Source organism: Vulpes vulpes, chromosome 7, assembly GCF_048418805.1.
Source record: "Vulpes vulpes isolate BD-2025 chromosome 7, VulVul3, whole genome shotgun sequence".
NCBI lineage: Eukaryota > Metazoa > Chordata > Mammalia > Carnivora > Canidae > Vulpes > Vulpes vulpes.
This window is the reverse complement of record NC_132786.1, coordinates 5,888,682-5,905,043: the sequence shown is the minus strand read 5'-3', so window position 1 is coordinate 5,905,043 and position 16,362 is coordinate 5,888,682. Positions and strand designations below refer to the sequence as shown.

The following is a 16,362-nucleotide window of genomic DNA, read 5'->3' as shown; positions in this document are numbered from 1 at the left end:
GACATCTTTGGAACTTTTTTTTTTAATCTTTGGGACTTCTACGTTTTGATAATTAAGAATAAAGTTGTCATAAACATTGACATACAGGATTTTTGTGGCCATAGGTTTTCAGCTCCTTCAGCTAAATAACAAGGAGCATGATTTGCTGTATCAAATGGTAAGAGTATGCTTAGTTTTGTAATCAATCACCAAACTTTCTTCCAAAGTGGCTGTGTCATTTTGCAATCCCACTAGCAATGAATCAAATTTCCCGTTGCTTCGCATCCTTGCTAGCATTTGATATTTCCATGGTTTGGGACCATTGTCATTCTAATATATGTGCAGTGAGTGGTATCTCATTCTTGTTTTAATATGAAATTCTCTGATGAGTATGTGCTACTGAGTATAGGTGCTTCCTTGCTATCTGTATATCTTTCTGGTAAGGTGTCTCTTCATATCTTTTGCCCATTTTATTTAATTAACTTTATTTTTAGAGCAATTTTATATTCACAGCAAAATTGAGTGGAAGGTATAGAGATAATCTATATACTTCTGGCCTCCACACATGCATAACACCCCCCTTCAGAATGGTACACTTGTTATCATTGATAAACCTACATTGGCACATCATTATCATGCAGAGTGCATTGTTTACATTAGGGTTCACTCCTAGTATACGGTCTATGTGTTTGGACAAGTGTATAATCATGTGTATCCATCAGTATAGCATCATACAGAGAAATTTTACTTCCCTAAAAATCTTCTGTGCTCTACCCCTTCATCCCTCCCTCTCTGCTAGTCCCTGGCAACCACTAATCTTCAAGCTGCTTCCATAGTTTTGGCTTTTCACAGTGTCATATAGTTGAAATCATATAATATGTAGGTTTTTTCACATTGGCTTCTTTCAATAGTAATGTGCATTTAAGTTTCCTTTATGTTTTGCCTTTGCTTGGTAGTTCATCTCTTTTTAGTGCAGAATGCTATTCCGTTCTCTGGATATACCACAGCTTATTTATCAATGTGCCTGCTGAAGGGCATCTTGGTTGCTTTTAAGTTTAGGCAGTTATAAATCTGCTTTAAACATCTGTGTTCAGGTATTTGTGTAGATATAAGCTCTTAAATCATTTGAGTAAATACCAAGTAGCACAGTTGGTAGATCACATGGGAAAAGAATGTCTAGTTTTATAGTAAACTATCAAGCTGCCTTCTAAAGTGGCTGAGCCATTTTGCATTCTCTCCAGCAATGAATGAAGTTCCTAGGGCTCCACAACCTAATCAGTGTTTACTGTCATCAGTGTTCTGGATTTTAGCCATTCTAATAGATGTGTGGTGATATTTATTTTAATTCACATTTCTCTGATGATATATGATGGTGGAGCATCTTTTCATGTGCTTATTTGCCATCTGTATATCTTGAAGAGATGTCTGTTAGGCTGTTGGCCTATTTTTAAATTGGGTTATTTTTCTTGTCAAGTTTTGAGTTATTTGTATATTTTGAAATCAAGTCATTTTTCCTATATGTGCAAAGGTTTTGTCCAGTCTGTGGCTTGACTTCATATTTTTAACAGTGTCTTTCACAGAGCACACCTTTTAATTTTAATGAAATGCATCTTATTAATTTCTTTTTTAATGACGAAGAGTGTTTGGTTTTCAGTGTGTTCAGATTTCTTCTGTGAAGACAGGACTGATGACTTCCCAGCTCTTTATATGCTCAAATAAAAAACAGAAATCACTAGTTTCTCTTTGAATTTTTATTGGAGTCCCCACAGAAGTCAGAAATAGATTTATTTTTATAACAATACTGAAAATAAAACATCATTCATATATTACTTTGTCATTACTGCCGAAACATATTACAACAAACTTAGTGGCTTAAAACAACATGAATATATATCCTGTAATTCTAAAGATCTATGTCTAAAATGGGTCTTACAGGGTTGTGTTCTTTTTGGAGGCTCCAGGGAACAATTTATTTCCTTGTCCTTTAAGTTTTCCAGTCTGCCTACATTCTTTGGTTCCATTTTCAGAACCAACAGCATAGCATGTTTTCTTCCTCTCTGACCTCCTGCTTTCCTCTTACAAGGATTCTTGTGATTATAGTGGCCCCTGTGAATAATCCATGATAATCTTTGCATTTCAAGATCCTTAAATTCCTAGAATTCAGATATTAACAACTGGGGTGTGTGTGTGTGCGCGCGCGCGCGTGCATTATTCTGTCTACAGGTGCCCTGAAGATGCACCTACTATTAATAAAGATGTTAACTCTAAAAACTTTAATAATGAATTATATTAAAAAATATTATCTCATTTGATTATTATTACCAAATAATTTCAAGAAGATAATGTGCTAGTGTGTCACTAATTCTACATCTCTGATTCATCTATCAACCAACAGGTCACCTAATTTTCCTGTTTTGCTTTCCTCTTATAAAGCCTATTTGAAAGAACTAATTTGCATTACTTGTATAATCACTTATGCCTTGTGTGGATGTAAATGTGCTAGGATAAAGAATAATGTGGACACCTTATATGAACTGCCCAGTGCAACAGCACTGGAGCAACAATCCTAGAGCTAGAAGACAGTATAAACATTTAGAAGCCATTTTTGAGATTAGATTCATACAGACTGTACACCAAAGAATCCTACAGCAAGAAATAGAGAAAAGTCATTCTCTTCTGAGGTTATGAGTCATACCAGAGAAATATGAATGGGAATTCCAGAAGGATTACAAAACCAGTAAGAGTTCATAAGAATTGAGGAAGGTTAATTGAAAAACTATTAAAAACGAGTATATCTTCAATAATTAGGGCAAAAGATTTAGTATCTGTACTATTCTTGGTGCTGGGAGTTGAAAGACTATGGACGATTTACGTATTTCTCTAACTTCATACTCCACATCTGTAACATGGAGATAACATATTAAAATAGTATGTGTGATGCATATTTCTGAGGTCCTGAAACACAATAAATACTAAACACCAGTATCATTATGATGATCTCACTACTTTACACCCCAGTCTCCTTTAGTAGATGAAAATATGCATCTTGAAAGGATTTACTCCCCTTACAGGTGGCAGCGCTGGCCCCATATGCACCCGTTTAGTAGATATTAGGGAGACCGAGATCTTGTAAACCAACTTGGGGATAAGAGCTTTGAATTAGCAGAACTATCATACATCCAAGTGTTAATGTCTTATAAATTGTGAGATTTGCCTCAGGTTATAGTCTTTGAGATACTTGCAAATCCATTTGCATTCTATGAATCTGTCTGCTCTTGCCTTCCCCAAATGTATTTCCTCCAAAGACAAACATAAATGATCCTTGTTTCCTTCCAGGGAGAATGTTTAACAATTTTTTTTTTCCCTTAGGAAATAGGTATGCATGTACAATGAGTATAGGCACAACCCCACCCTCCCAACCCACCCCCCCACCCCCCGGGGAAAAATCTAAGTTCCTCAGAGAGTCATGAAAATTATGTTGAACAGATCATAAAGTAAGTGCAGAGAACAATAGCTACATTATTCTCTAACATCAGAAAGTGAAGTAAATATTTTCAACCCTGGGATTTCTCACTTTGGAGACTGCTGGAAGGAGGAATAGGTCTATCCTCTGTGGGATTGTCTCTAGATTGAAGCAGAATCTTAAGTTAACAGTAGAGCTAACACCACCACATGTAGAAGAGACTTATTTACACTAGTAGGTGGTTTAGGATCTGGATTACGGCTGGAGGAAACGGAAACAGCAGAAATCACTTGGGCCAAGGTGAAAAAAAAATCGTATCCTGGATATCTGCCTTCCTGAGTCAGTTTGTGTTAAAGGCAGCTGCAGTGGCAAATTCTCATATGGAGCTCTTCCTAGCTGGGCTGCGAGCATGGGCATTCTGACTCCATTTGACATCACTCTCCATCGCCTCAAACACTGTGATTAAGGGTGGAGGTCAGAATGGGTGCTCATATGAAAATGGATAGAAGGCAAAGAAAATAGGAGATTTCTTATCCAGTCTGTGGCTCTCTGAACTGAACTCAGCCACAGAGATTAAAGGACTTCACACACCTAGATGAAGGTACTGATGTGCAGAGATGAAAGGATAAGGATAGTAGGTAGCTATGGATACCTCCACCAGTAGAATTTTCAATCCACTATTCCTCTTGACGTCACTGAGTGACTGACAATCAGGCTAAAAACAAAAGCCCTAATGAGAGTGTTTCACAGAACAATGAAATAGTTAAGGGTGATTTATAGCTATGTCTGAGTTATAGCCTCTCAGTTTATTCTTGAATGTTGCTGTATGTCATACTATGATAGCATCTGTGTTTTAGGAAATATTTTTCTGGTCCCAGTGTAGGATAACATGGATACCAATGCAGCTGGATTTTCTGAAGCTCCCATAGAGATGGAGCTGTGGAGCAAAACTCCTTAGCTCATGAAGCATTTTTCAGGGGTTCCTGTGTTGTATATTCAATGAAAACACACCAGGTGGAGGAGTGCTTTTACTGTTTATTTTCATGAACTGATGCACTTTAATTGCAGCAATTAACAAATTGAGTGGTTGTTCATGTTTTCTTCTCTCTTCCATTGCTGTAATGACTTTATGTTCTGTGATATCTTAGTTCGTATTTTTAGTTTTGGTCAATTTTTTAAAAAGAATGTCAACATAATGGTAACCAAAATGAGATATAAATGATTTAATAATTCAAAACTGTAAAATAACCACAATTGAAAGAAAGATAATCTGTAAAATAAGATTGTGAAAAAAATAATTAAAAATTTAAAAAAGATCGTGATGTACAAGAGGCAAGTGTTCCTAATTAGTAGAAATAGGTTTTTCTTATTAACTTTCCAGTTGAAAATTGAACATATTTTAATCATTGCTGATTGTTTCTAATAGTGTCTAAAACGATTGATATTCCTGATGTTTAACCAATTCTGAACTCTCGACAATTATTTTTGCAGCTTAATTTAATATCACCTATTCAATACACTGTTATGTAGAATCTTCCCTCACTTGATCATATTTATAGAAAATAAAGCATTAGGACATCATGTGAGCTTTTGCCCACAAAGAGACACTACTCCATCTCAACCGATGCTTCTCTCAGGTTCGTAGTTTAAAAACCTCAAGGATCACTATATATTGAAACTGTAACTTCAAAGTTAATTTAAGCAACTCTTCTTCTTTTAATTAATATAACCTTTTCTTCAGACTTCTCCGGTAAGTGCAAATCAGATAAAAACTGCAAAATGCATTTCTTACAATTTTTCCATAGGTTTGTGATAGTCTAATATAAGAAACCAATTCCAATTTACACTTAGGAAACAATACATTCTAAGCTGATAGGTTGAATTATTATAGTTTTTTAAGTAAAATTATTGTTAAAATCATTAACATCTAATAATAAAAAGAGTAGTAGCATTACATCTAATTGTAACATCTAATAGTAAGAATTTTCCTTAAAGCAAAAGTCACAACTTTGCAAAAACATAATGTGTTTTTCATTGAATCTGACATTCATTTAACAAAAACTTTCCAAGTGTCTTTAAAACACCTGAATAGGGTGATCACTCAAAAGGGCAAAATGATGTATATGATAATACATATTCCAGAGTATATTTTATGTGGTTAATGCAGCATGGAATTCAATTGAATGGCCTCTGTATCCCACCCTCACTATTTCATCTTTGACGATGTCTTAAAAAAATAGTGACAGCATAATTATTTTTACCGATATCTTTAACCAAGATTGTACACTTAGTATCAGTGCTCATAAGTTGGTGCCCAGAACATCTGAGTGGACCAAAGCAATTAGGACCATCTTTATCCAGACTGTTTAACTAGGCCTAGAAAGGATTAGCTGGCTGCCTGTCTTGTTCTTTATGATAATTATTTTTGTATAAGCAAAGAAAGCTCTTAAAGAAGTCAAGGCTTAGAATATCAAAGGACTTTCATGTACTTTAATGCATCCATTTGAACTTCTACAAATAGATCAGTTGCCACTCAGTGGTTAAACAATGAGTACCTATGCATGTGTCCAAGGTATATCTCACAGCACTCTCCAATATATTTCCATCTTAAATATATGAAAGAATATACAAACATTGCCAATATGTTTTCATTACCCAGATCATCCCATCAAGTGGATCATAAAAAACAAAAACAATCGTATATATGAAGAAAAATTACAACTTTAGTACAAGTGAATTTAGCTTACAATGATGTACTGAGAACTATTTACATAGAAAATTTGTTGCAACTGTGCAAAATGAACATCTACCATATATATTTAAATGCTCAGATGTTATGCTAAATAATATATGGTAAATGGATTCTCTTCTGTGTAGCAGATGAGGTCCAGTTATGTAACTAACATCAAAAGACTTCTCAAGGAAAAAGAGTAATTCTTAAAGTAGACCCTAAAGTTGAGAGAAAAATCACTATATTGAACAGGTATAAAGGCACTATTATGTATGAAGAATGGTAAATGTCTAACAAGCTTTCCAGGGAGGAAAGGGACCTTATTTATTGCACTTGCCAATGTTGTAATGTAAATACTCCTATCAGGGCCAGTTTCAAGCAACCACTATGTCCCCACTGAGCAAGAAGTGGGAAAGGCTTGACTATAATTAGTAAGCCAATAAAAAACAGTCCCATGAAATGGTTGGAAATTACAGACAGATGATAAAATATCTCTGTAATTCTTTATATTTACTAGGCTTCCTTGAAATTAGAATGAATACATGTGATTGTTTCTGGCCTAAAAAAGTGAGACATGATGTGTGCCATTTCCAAGCTACAGTGGTTGTAAGCAGGTATGCATCTTCCCTCTACCTCCCTGCTGTGACCACCAGGAGAACTTACGTTCCATGAGGCGCAGCTACAAGGTGAGGAAGGGCTGTCTTGCCCTTGTCTGACTTTGAGTGTAAAATATGAATCAGTATAAGGCATGGAGAATTTAGAGCGTATCTGAAATTGCAATACAATAGAGACCAACATATATCTCCTCAAAATTCTTTTGAATTAAATAACTCCAGCTGTACTGACTGCTTAGCTCTGACCTTTCTTTCACCCTTATGTCCTTGACAGACTACCTTTAAGGAATGGAAGGTAACCAAGCATGGGTTACAGAATTCATCTTGGTGGGGTTCCAGCTCAGTGCAGAGATGGAAGTTCCTCTTCTGGATCTTCTCCCTCTTTTATGTCTTCAGTCTGCTGGGGAATGGCATGATCTTTGGACTCCTCTGTCTAGATTCTAGACTGCACACCCCTATGTACTTTTTTCCTTTCACACCTGTCCATCATTGACATGTCCTATGCTTCCAACAATGTCCCCCAAGATGCTCACAAATTTAGTGAATCAGAAGAGAACCATACCTTTTGTTCTATGCATAATACATTTTTGTATTTAGCTTTTGCTCACAAAGAGTGCCTGATCTTGGTGGTGATGTCCTATGATAGGTTTGTACAGATCTGCCACCCACTCTAGCACACTGTCATCATAAGCTGGAGAGTGTGCACAGTCTTGGTCATTGCTTCCTGGACACGTGGATTTATTCTGTCTCTGGTACACACAATTCTCCTTCTAAGGCTGCCTTTCTGTGGACCTAGGAAGTAGACCATATCTTCTGTGAAACCCTGTCTCCTCTCAAACTGACCTGTGCTGATACCTGGATCAATGAAGCTATCATCTGCTGCCTGTATATTTATCTTAGTTGGGCCCCTTTCTTGGGTGCTAGGCTCCTATACTAGCATCCTCTGGACCATCCTGAAAATCCATCAGGAGAAAGCTGAAGAAAAGCCTTCTCCACCTACTCTTCTCACCTCTGTGTGATTAGGCTTGTCACTGCGATGGTGGTTTATATGGTTCCAGACTCTAGTCAGAGAAAGGAACAGGAGAAAATGCTCTTCCTGTTTCATAGTCTCTTCAATCCAATGCTGAATCCCTTCATCTACAGCCTCAAGAATGCTCAGGTGAAGAATGCCTTGTATAGAGCAATCCAAATAGGGTCTATGTGAAGGGAGGATGGAACTTATAGCTAGGTCAAGTCTTTTCCCTTTGAGATGTTTGAGAATGACAAGGTTTTCCCTAAAGCTTCTGCCTTTTTATTATCCAGAGCAGCAAAGTATTTTCAGGTAATAATATTTCACTTTGTCATACCTTTTCAATTATTAAAAGAAAGCCTAGCAATATAAAAAACTTTTTAAAGATTTTATTTATTCATGAGAGACAAAGAGGCAAAGACACAGGCAGAGGGAGAAGCAGGCTCCATGCAGGGAGCCTCCATGTGGGGCTCGATCCCAGGATGCTGGGATTACACCCTGGGCCAAAGGCGGACACTCAACTGCTGAGCCACCCAGACATCCCCCTAGCAATATAAATTAATAAATATATAGTGGAATAGTGTAACATGCTAGACTTCGCTTCTCAATGGATAAAGATAAACTACCTAAATAATCATGTATGTGTGTGTGTGTGGCGGGGCAGAGGGGTGGTCCCTGGGTAGCTCAGTTGAGTGTCCAAATCTTGATTTTGGCTCAAGTCATGATCTCGGGGTCATGGGATCAAGTTTTGGGCTCTATGCTCAGTGTGAAGTCTGCTGGAGATATTCCCTGTGCTCTGTGCTCAGCAGGGAGTTGGCTGGAAATATCCCCTTCCCCTCCCCCCATGCTCACTCGCACGCCCTCTCTCTCTAAAATAAATCTTTAAAAAGAATAATAATCATGCAGGGACTGTGACTTCCAGGTGATGTCATGCAAAGTGACAATACATCTAAGATTTATTTATTATTCCTAAATTAGTATCCTTTCTTATGAAATCAAATCATTAAGACCTCTTCAATAACCTTTTAACTATATTTTTAGTTAAAATTTTAAGAGCAGAAAAGATTTTATAGTTTTGCATTAAAAATAGTGTATTGTAAAAAGTAACTGGTATCAGACTTACTGTCCTGCTATAAATGATCTCAACAACCCATAGTAAGCAACATTTGACAGTCATTGAAACAATGAAGAAGATGCACATGAGGGAAGTACCACATTTACCCTCAGCTGCCCCAGGGAGGTGTTTCTCTGGTATTTGTGCAGGAATATGGAACCCAAGCAGGAATCAGAGAAAGTAGTGATCAGAGTTCAAGTCTGCTAGATCAGTTAGGAACTGGGGAGGTCAGTGTACCACAGGAGGAAGAGCAATAAAGAGAAAATCCTAGAAACATAAATGAGTGCCATTTGAGTTCTTAGTTTTCCTTAGTTATGTGAAAATGGATTAAGAAAAGAGAACTCTAGTAGAAAAAAGCTGCCAGGAGACTGAATTTAGAGCAGAGAATTTGGAACTAACAAATGCAGGGAAGATATTGGAGTTCAGAGCCAGCCAAAATGGGGAGGTATACTGGGGAGGGTGGGGGGTACTTAGGAACTCAGCTGAGACTCCAGAAATCCCACATCTTGGGTGAATTGCCATATCCTAGAAGTACATGTTATATCCTAGCAATAAAGAAGGAAAATGAAATACACTCACCGTCACACAGCTTGAAACCTAGGCTTAAGAGGAGTAAGAGATCTTCAAGTAATTTAACTGTGCTCCAGGAAAAAAAAAAAAAAAAAAAAAAAACTTTTGAGAGTTTCTCTATCACATAACTTATAATTTCAACATAAAATTTTTAAAATTCCTAAACGTAAATAAAAGGCACGAAAAATTAATGAGATAAATCAGTTATTAGGAACAAAGTCACAGGTCATCCAGATAATTAGAATTGATAAGGACATTAAAATATCTCTAATCAATATAAAGAAAAAACTGAATGACAAAGCAGAATACTTCAACAGAAAATAAGAATGTTAAAAAAAGCATTCATAATCTTCTCCAAAAACAAAAGAAAAAACCCCTTACATATATAACTCATTAGATATATTTGACAGAAGATGGGATACAACTGAACCCAGGATTGGTTAACTCAAATACAGTTCACTAAATGTTACCAAACTAAAGCAGAGGGAGAAAAAAGAATGGAAAGAACGTGAGAGCAAAATAGAGTTGTGGGAAATACTCCAAAAGTCCAATAAACTTTAATTTCCTAGTTCCTGAAGAAAAGAGAAAAAAATGAAACAGATGGATTATTTTGAAGAAATAATGACAAGAACTCAAAAAGTCTGATAAGCAATACCAATATACAGATTGAAGAAGCTCAAAAGAACTCAAGCAGGATAAATATAAGAAAACTTCACTGAAAATATGGTCAATGATATTATGATACATTGTATGGTGACAGATGGTGGCTGCACGTGTGGTGAACACAGCATAATGTATAGAGAAGCCAAATCATTATGTTGTATACCTGAAACTAACATTGTATGTCAATTACACTCAAATTAAGAAAAAATAAATTTCAAACAAAAAAAAGAAGGAAAAATTAAAACCTCATTGGAAATATACTGAAAATGAAAAATAAAAAATAAACCTTACAAATGATCAGGGGGAAAATGCATTACTTTCAAAGGAACAGTAAGATTTTAGCTGATTTCTTCCAAACATCATGGAAGCCAAAACACTATATTAGTGAAATTAAAAACTATCAGTATAGATTTCAATATACAACAAAACTGTTCCTTTAAAAGTGTTATCACTCAGTAGAAATTAAGAAAGGATATTGGGAATATCAGGAAGAAAAATAACAATAAACAAAACTAGGAGTAAATTCCATAGGCTTTTCTTATCCTCATAAGTTTCCTAAATTATGTTTGATGGCTTAAGCAAAAATTATAGCATTATTTGGTGCTATTCTAAACTTTAGAGAAAATATTGAAGACTGTTAGACTATATATAAATTGGAGAGAGTAAAGACATAAAGGAGATAAAGTTTCTATACTGTACTCAAACTGGTAAAAAAAAAAAAAAATGGCATCAACTGAAATGTGATGATGTTTGATACCTAGAGCAACCATTAAGCTATTAAAAAAAAAAAATGAAAAAACAATACAAAGGAATGCACAAAAGCCGTATTGGTAAATCAAAATGAAACTCTTAAAAAAAAAAAAAAGTCAAGTAACCCAAAGAAGTCAAAAAATATTTTAAAAAGAAAGAGTTGAAACAGAAAATTAAAAAAAAAGAGAGGCACCTGGATGGCTCAGTCAGTTAAGTGTTGCCTTCTACTAAAGTCATGATCCCAGGGTCATGGGATTGAGTCCATTATTGAGCTCCCTGCTCAGCAGGGAGTCTGCTTCTCCCTCTACCCCTTCCCCAGTTCATGCTCTCTCCTCTCTTGCTCACTCTCAAAATCTTAAAAAATAAAAAATAAAAATATCAGACTTTTATTGTACCAATAATTAGATTAAATATGTGCATATTATAATAAACATGCATTAGAAAAGAGGAAAAGTCTACAATGATATATCACCTCACACCTGTCAAAATGGCTATGCAAATTGGTGTAGCCACTGTGGAAAACAGTATGGAGCTTCCTCACAAAATTAAAAACAGAACTACCCTACAATCCAGAAGTCACATTACTGGGAATATACTCAAAAAATACAAAAAAAAAAAAAAAAAGCTAATTCAAAGGTATACATTCGGGCCTTTATTTATTGCAGCATTATTTATAATAGCCAAATTATGGAAGCAGCCCAAATGTCCACTGATAGATGAGTGGATAAAGATGTTATGTGTGTGTATATATATATGTATACATATATATACACACAATGGAATATTCACACACATATAGCTATACATATATACACACACACACAATGGAATATTCAACCATAAAAATGAAATTTTGCCAGTTGCAATTACATGGATGGAGCTAGAGAGTATAAAATAAATCTGAGAGACAAATACCATGATTTCACTCCTATGTGGAATTTAAGAAACAAATGAGCAAAGAGAGAGACAAACCAAGAAACAGAATTCTTACCTATAGAGAACAAACTCATGGTTCCCAGAGAGGAGGTGAGTGAGGGATGGGTGATGGTGATTAAGGAGCGCACTGGTGATGAGCCCTGGGTAATGTATGGAATTGCTGAATCATTATATTGTACACTTGAAGGTAATACAATACTGTATGTTAACTATATTGGAATTAAAATATATAAATGAATAAATACCTAAATATGTAAATACATAAGTATATAAATGAGAGTCTCAGATGAATAATAGATATCCCTACCTCAAGATCCTAGAAAAAGAAGGGCAAAATAAATTTAAAGGAGGGGAGGAAAGGGAAGGGAATTAATGAATATAAGAACAGAAAACGCTGAAATTTAAAATGGAAAATGAAGGTAAACAATAGAGTTGTTTTTTTAAAGATCAATAAAATTTAGAAACCCCCAACAGTACTTGTAAAGACACGACTTAAAAATATCAGAATGAAAGGGGGGATATCACTGCAGACATCAAAGGATGGTAAAGGAAATTACAAGTAACTCAGATTAAATGAACCACTTCTCAAAAATCAGAAACTACCACAACTCCTCTAATATGAAGAATTCATTCACATGATCCTGTAACTACTAAGGAAATTTATTTTATTTTTTTTTAATTAATTTTTATTGGTGTTCAATTTACCAACATACAGAAAAACACCCAGGAAATTTAATTCATTGTTTTAAAACTACCAAAACATAAATCTCAGGAAAATGACTTAAACACACACACAGCCTGTACACAAAGAAGATTTTTTAGTAATAGCTCAAAACAGAAACAATTCAGATGTGCACGAGCAGGTAAATGGTTATACAGTGGCACATCCACACCATAAAGTACTTCTCAGCAATAAAAGGAGCTACTATTGATAGATACAACAACCTGGGTGAATCTCCGGAGTTAAAAAAAAATCACATAAGACTATATACCATATGGGCATGGCTAGAAAAAGGCAACATGGGAGATTCTTGTAGTGGTGAAAATGTTACCCACCTGGACTGTACCAGTGTCCATACACTGAGTTTTGAAAGATGCTAGCAAAGGGGGAAACCGTAAAGAGTACACAGTATTATAATATAATAACCCTTGTATTATTTCTTAACATCTGCATGTGAACCTATGATTATATCAAAATAAAAGTTCAACTAAAAATGAAAAATTTTAAACACTAAAAACATAATTCTTATACAAATTTACAAGAAAATTTAAGGAAGGTATCGAAATAACTTTGGACAAAATAAAATTGGAAACTTTACACTTTGGATTACAGGGCTTAATATATAGTGTTGTGTTAACTATTAGTTTAAGGATAATCAATAGAAGAAAACAATACAATAATAGATACATATGTATTTCATCAATATTTTTGACAAAATTACCAATGTAGTTTGAAGTCATCTTTGCAGTTGGACATCTTTACAAAAAAAAAAAAAAACCCTTCACTCCTATTTCATACCATACACGAAGATAATTTGAGTGCACCTTAGATCTAAACATGAAAGCAAATGATTACTCTTCTAGGAGAAAAATTAGAGTATGATCTTTTGGTAGGTTGTTTTCTAATGCACGAAGCTAAGAGCACTAATCATAAAAAGAAATGAAGCTGGATGCCATTAAATTAATAATTTGTTTATCAAAAGACTCCGTAGGGAAGCGTAGAGGTAAACCACAATCTGGGTGAAGATAGCTTTCTTACACCTGTTTCACAAAGCACTAAGATCCAGACTCTGTAAAGAATGTCTACAAATTCAATGACCGGGAAAAACTCCATTGAAAACTGGGCAAAAGATTTGAACAGGTACTCCATACAAAAGGTTATTCAAAAGATCGATAAGCGTATGTATTCAGTACAATTAATCATCAATAAACACAAATACCACAATAGCTAATATTATAAAATTAATAGCAAGTGGTGGAAAACTAAAATTATAAAACCATACTGAAAAACTGTTTGGCAATATCTACTAAAATTAAACATGTGCCTGTCCTAGGATTTGTCCAAGTCTATCCTTGGTATACCCACTGAAAACACATATGAGAGCTGCCTGGGTGACTCAGTCCATTAAGTGTTTGCCTTCGGCTCAGGTCATGATCCAGCCCTAGATTGGGCTCCCTGCTCAGCAAGGAGTCTGCTGCTCCCTCTCCTTCTGCCCTCACCCCCCACTCCCAGCTTATACTCTCCCTTTCTCTGTCTCAGAGAAAATATTTAAAAAAGAATATTCATAGAATGTTCTAGTTTCAATAGACGAAAACTAGAAACAACCCAAATTTCCATAATAGAATAGTGAACTATTTATATTGAATATTATGCAGCATAAAAAAATGATACAACAGCACAGATAAATCTCAGAGACATTATATTGGGTTGAGGAAGCCAGACATAAAAAACATACGTGCATACTGTGTAATTTATTTATATGAGCCTCAAAAAAGAGGCAAAGCTAATCTTTGTTGTAACAGAAGTCAGAATTCCTTCCTCAGAGTGAGGAAGTGATTTTGGGCGCTGGTGGTGCGGTGAGGGGAAAAGAAAAGGGAATTTTCTCTTGTGTTGAGGATGTTCTATACCTTGATCTGGATGGGGCTTACCCAGGTGTGTTAATATATACAAACCATTGGATCTATACACTTTGTAGCTCTTTATAACACTTGGGCCATTTCATCAGCAGACCACATGGATTTGAAGGGGTCTCTAATAGATCAAGATGTCACGTGGAATCTCTGGCAAACCCCAGTAGGTGAATCGTAGCACAAGCAACAGGGACTCTGCAACAGGGTCTTTCCCTCTATTCCAGAAGATACTACACATTTCAAAACACAACTCTTCACGTACTATTGAGCCTTAGCAGCGACTACTCGTAGAGTGTCAAGTAACTGTAAGTGCAGGGTTGCCTATGTTGAGCTGAGATGTTACACGACACACCAAATCATAACAGTGAGTGACCACAGCAGCCATGCCTCACACCAAGAATGCGGTGAAACTCAGGAGGAGCAAGCACAGAAGACAAAAGTAAGCAGAATGGCCCAGATCCTCACATCCTGGTATCAACTGTATCACAGCTATCACGGTTCTTCTCTCTCTGCTGTGTATCTGCCACGCCGGTGGTCATTGATAAGGGTAAGTCTCTCATTGCTTGGAGGTGGCAATTCACCTTGCCACTTACACTGTGGAGACAGAAATTGCCTGAAGTGAGAATTTGCACCGACTCCTGAAAATTAGCAAATAGTTTGACTTGTTGGTCACAGACCTGGAAGGAACACAGTTGAAATATTGTGAGAATCTGTATATCCCACATTAATGCCAGACAAGCAAGTGAGTCTGTATACCATAAATGCAGAATGGCTTGGAGTGTTGGACCTCAAAGGCAAGGCCAAATGGGATGCCCAGAATAAGCTGAAAGGAACTTCCAAGGAAGATGCCGTGAAAAAGTACATCTATGAAGATGATGATCTAAAGAGAAAAATACAAGGGACTGGATTTGGCTACTAGGCACACATGTCCTCTCAGTTGGTAGAATGTCTTGCTTTTCTAACACTGGATGAAGCCAAATGATGAAAATAACTGGTTAACCCAGTTCCTCAAGACTGTCTAGGATATAATTCTAACAGATTATGGCCTGAAACAGCTTCTGACTAGTTTTTCTGTAGATAAATTATAAGTACATTTACTACTTTCTTTAATGATGGCTTTTTTTTTTTTTAATCAGGTACAAGATGATTCAGTTGGAATGTCAGCCTTTGTTCTTGGCCACCCCAGTGATTGCAGGATAAGCACCCAAATGCAGTAGCCATAGCAACAGAGATGGGGGCTTTGCATGAATCTAACAGCATAGGCTGCCCCTCACCAAGACTGCTCTCTACTCCGCTGCTCTGCTCAGCTGAATATATGTTCTGTCTGCAGCAGAGACCCATGCTGGGCTCTCAATATGGTCCCTTTTTCTTAAGGAGACCAGTAAATCAGTCGTTGGCTCTCCAATTCCTTCCACCCCATGTGGAGCCGTGGTTCATCATTATTATGGATAAAATGCATCACAACGGTTAATTTCCCTTTCTTGTCTGCAGTACCTTGGTCAGTACCCCGATGGGAGGGCTTTGGAATATCTGATTTCTGATGCGCTTTCCAACACAACATCATCTTAGTCCATTAGACCTGCTTCACAGCTAAGGAGGTAAAAATGGGCAAATGACCAAGGGATTGTTCCTCCCAGCTCATATTGTGTTACTCAGAAATTATAGACCTGATAGAAATTGTGACCTAACACACAGCAAGTTCACTGGATTGTTGATAGCATCCTGCAGAATATGCTGTGATAGTATATGCCTACTCTCTTAGGTAGATTAAATATATTTCGCCTCATCCATATGGGTTGAGAGGATGGGAGTTGGCCATCGGCTTTCCAGTGTTAGAAAAGCAAGACATTCTACCAATTTAGAGGACATGTGTGCCTAGTGGCCAAATCCAGTTCCTTGTAT

General features: G+C 36.3%; 1 pseudogene; it reads left to right on the top strand.

Moving 5' to 3' along the window:
* Positions 1–7,874: 7,874 nt before the first annotated feature.
* Positions 7,875–15,379, top strand: LOC140599770 (acyl-CoA-binding protein pseudogene; annotated as a pseudogene).
* The last annotated feature ends 983 nt before the right edge of the window (positions 15,380–16,362 follow it).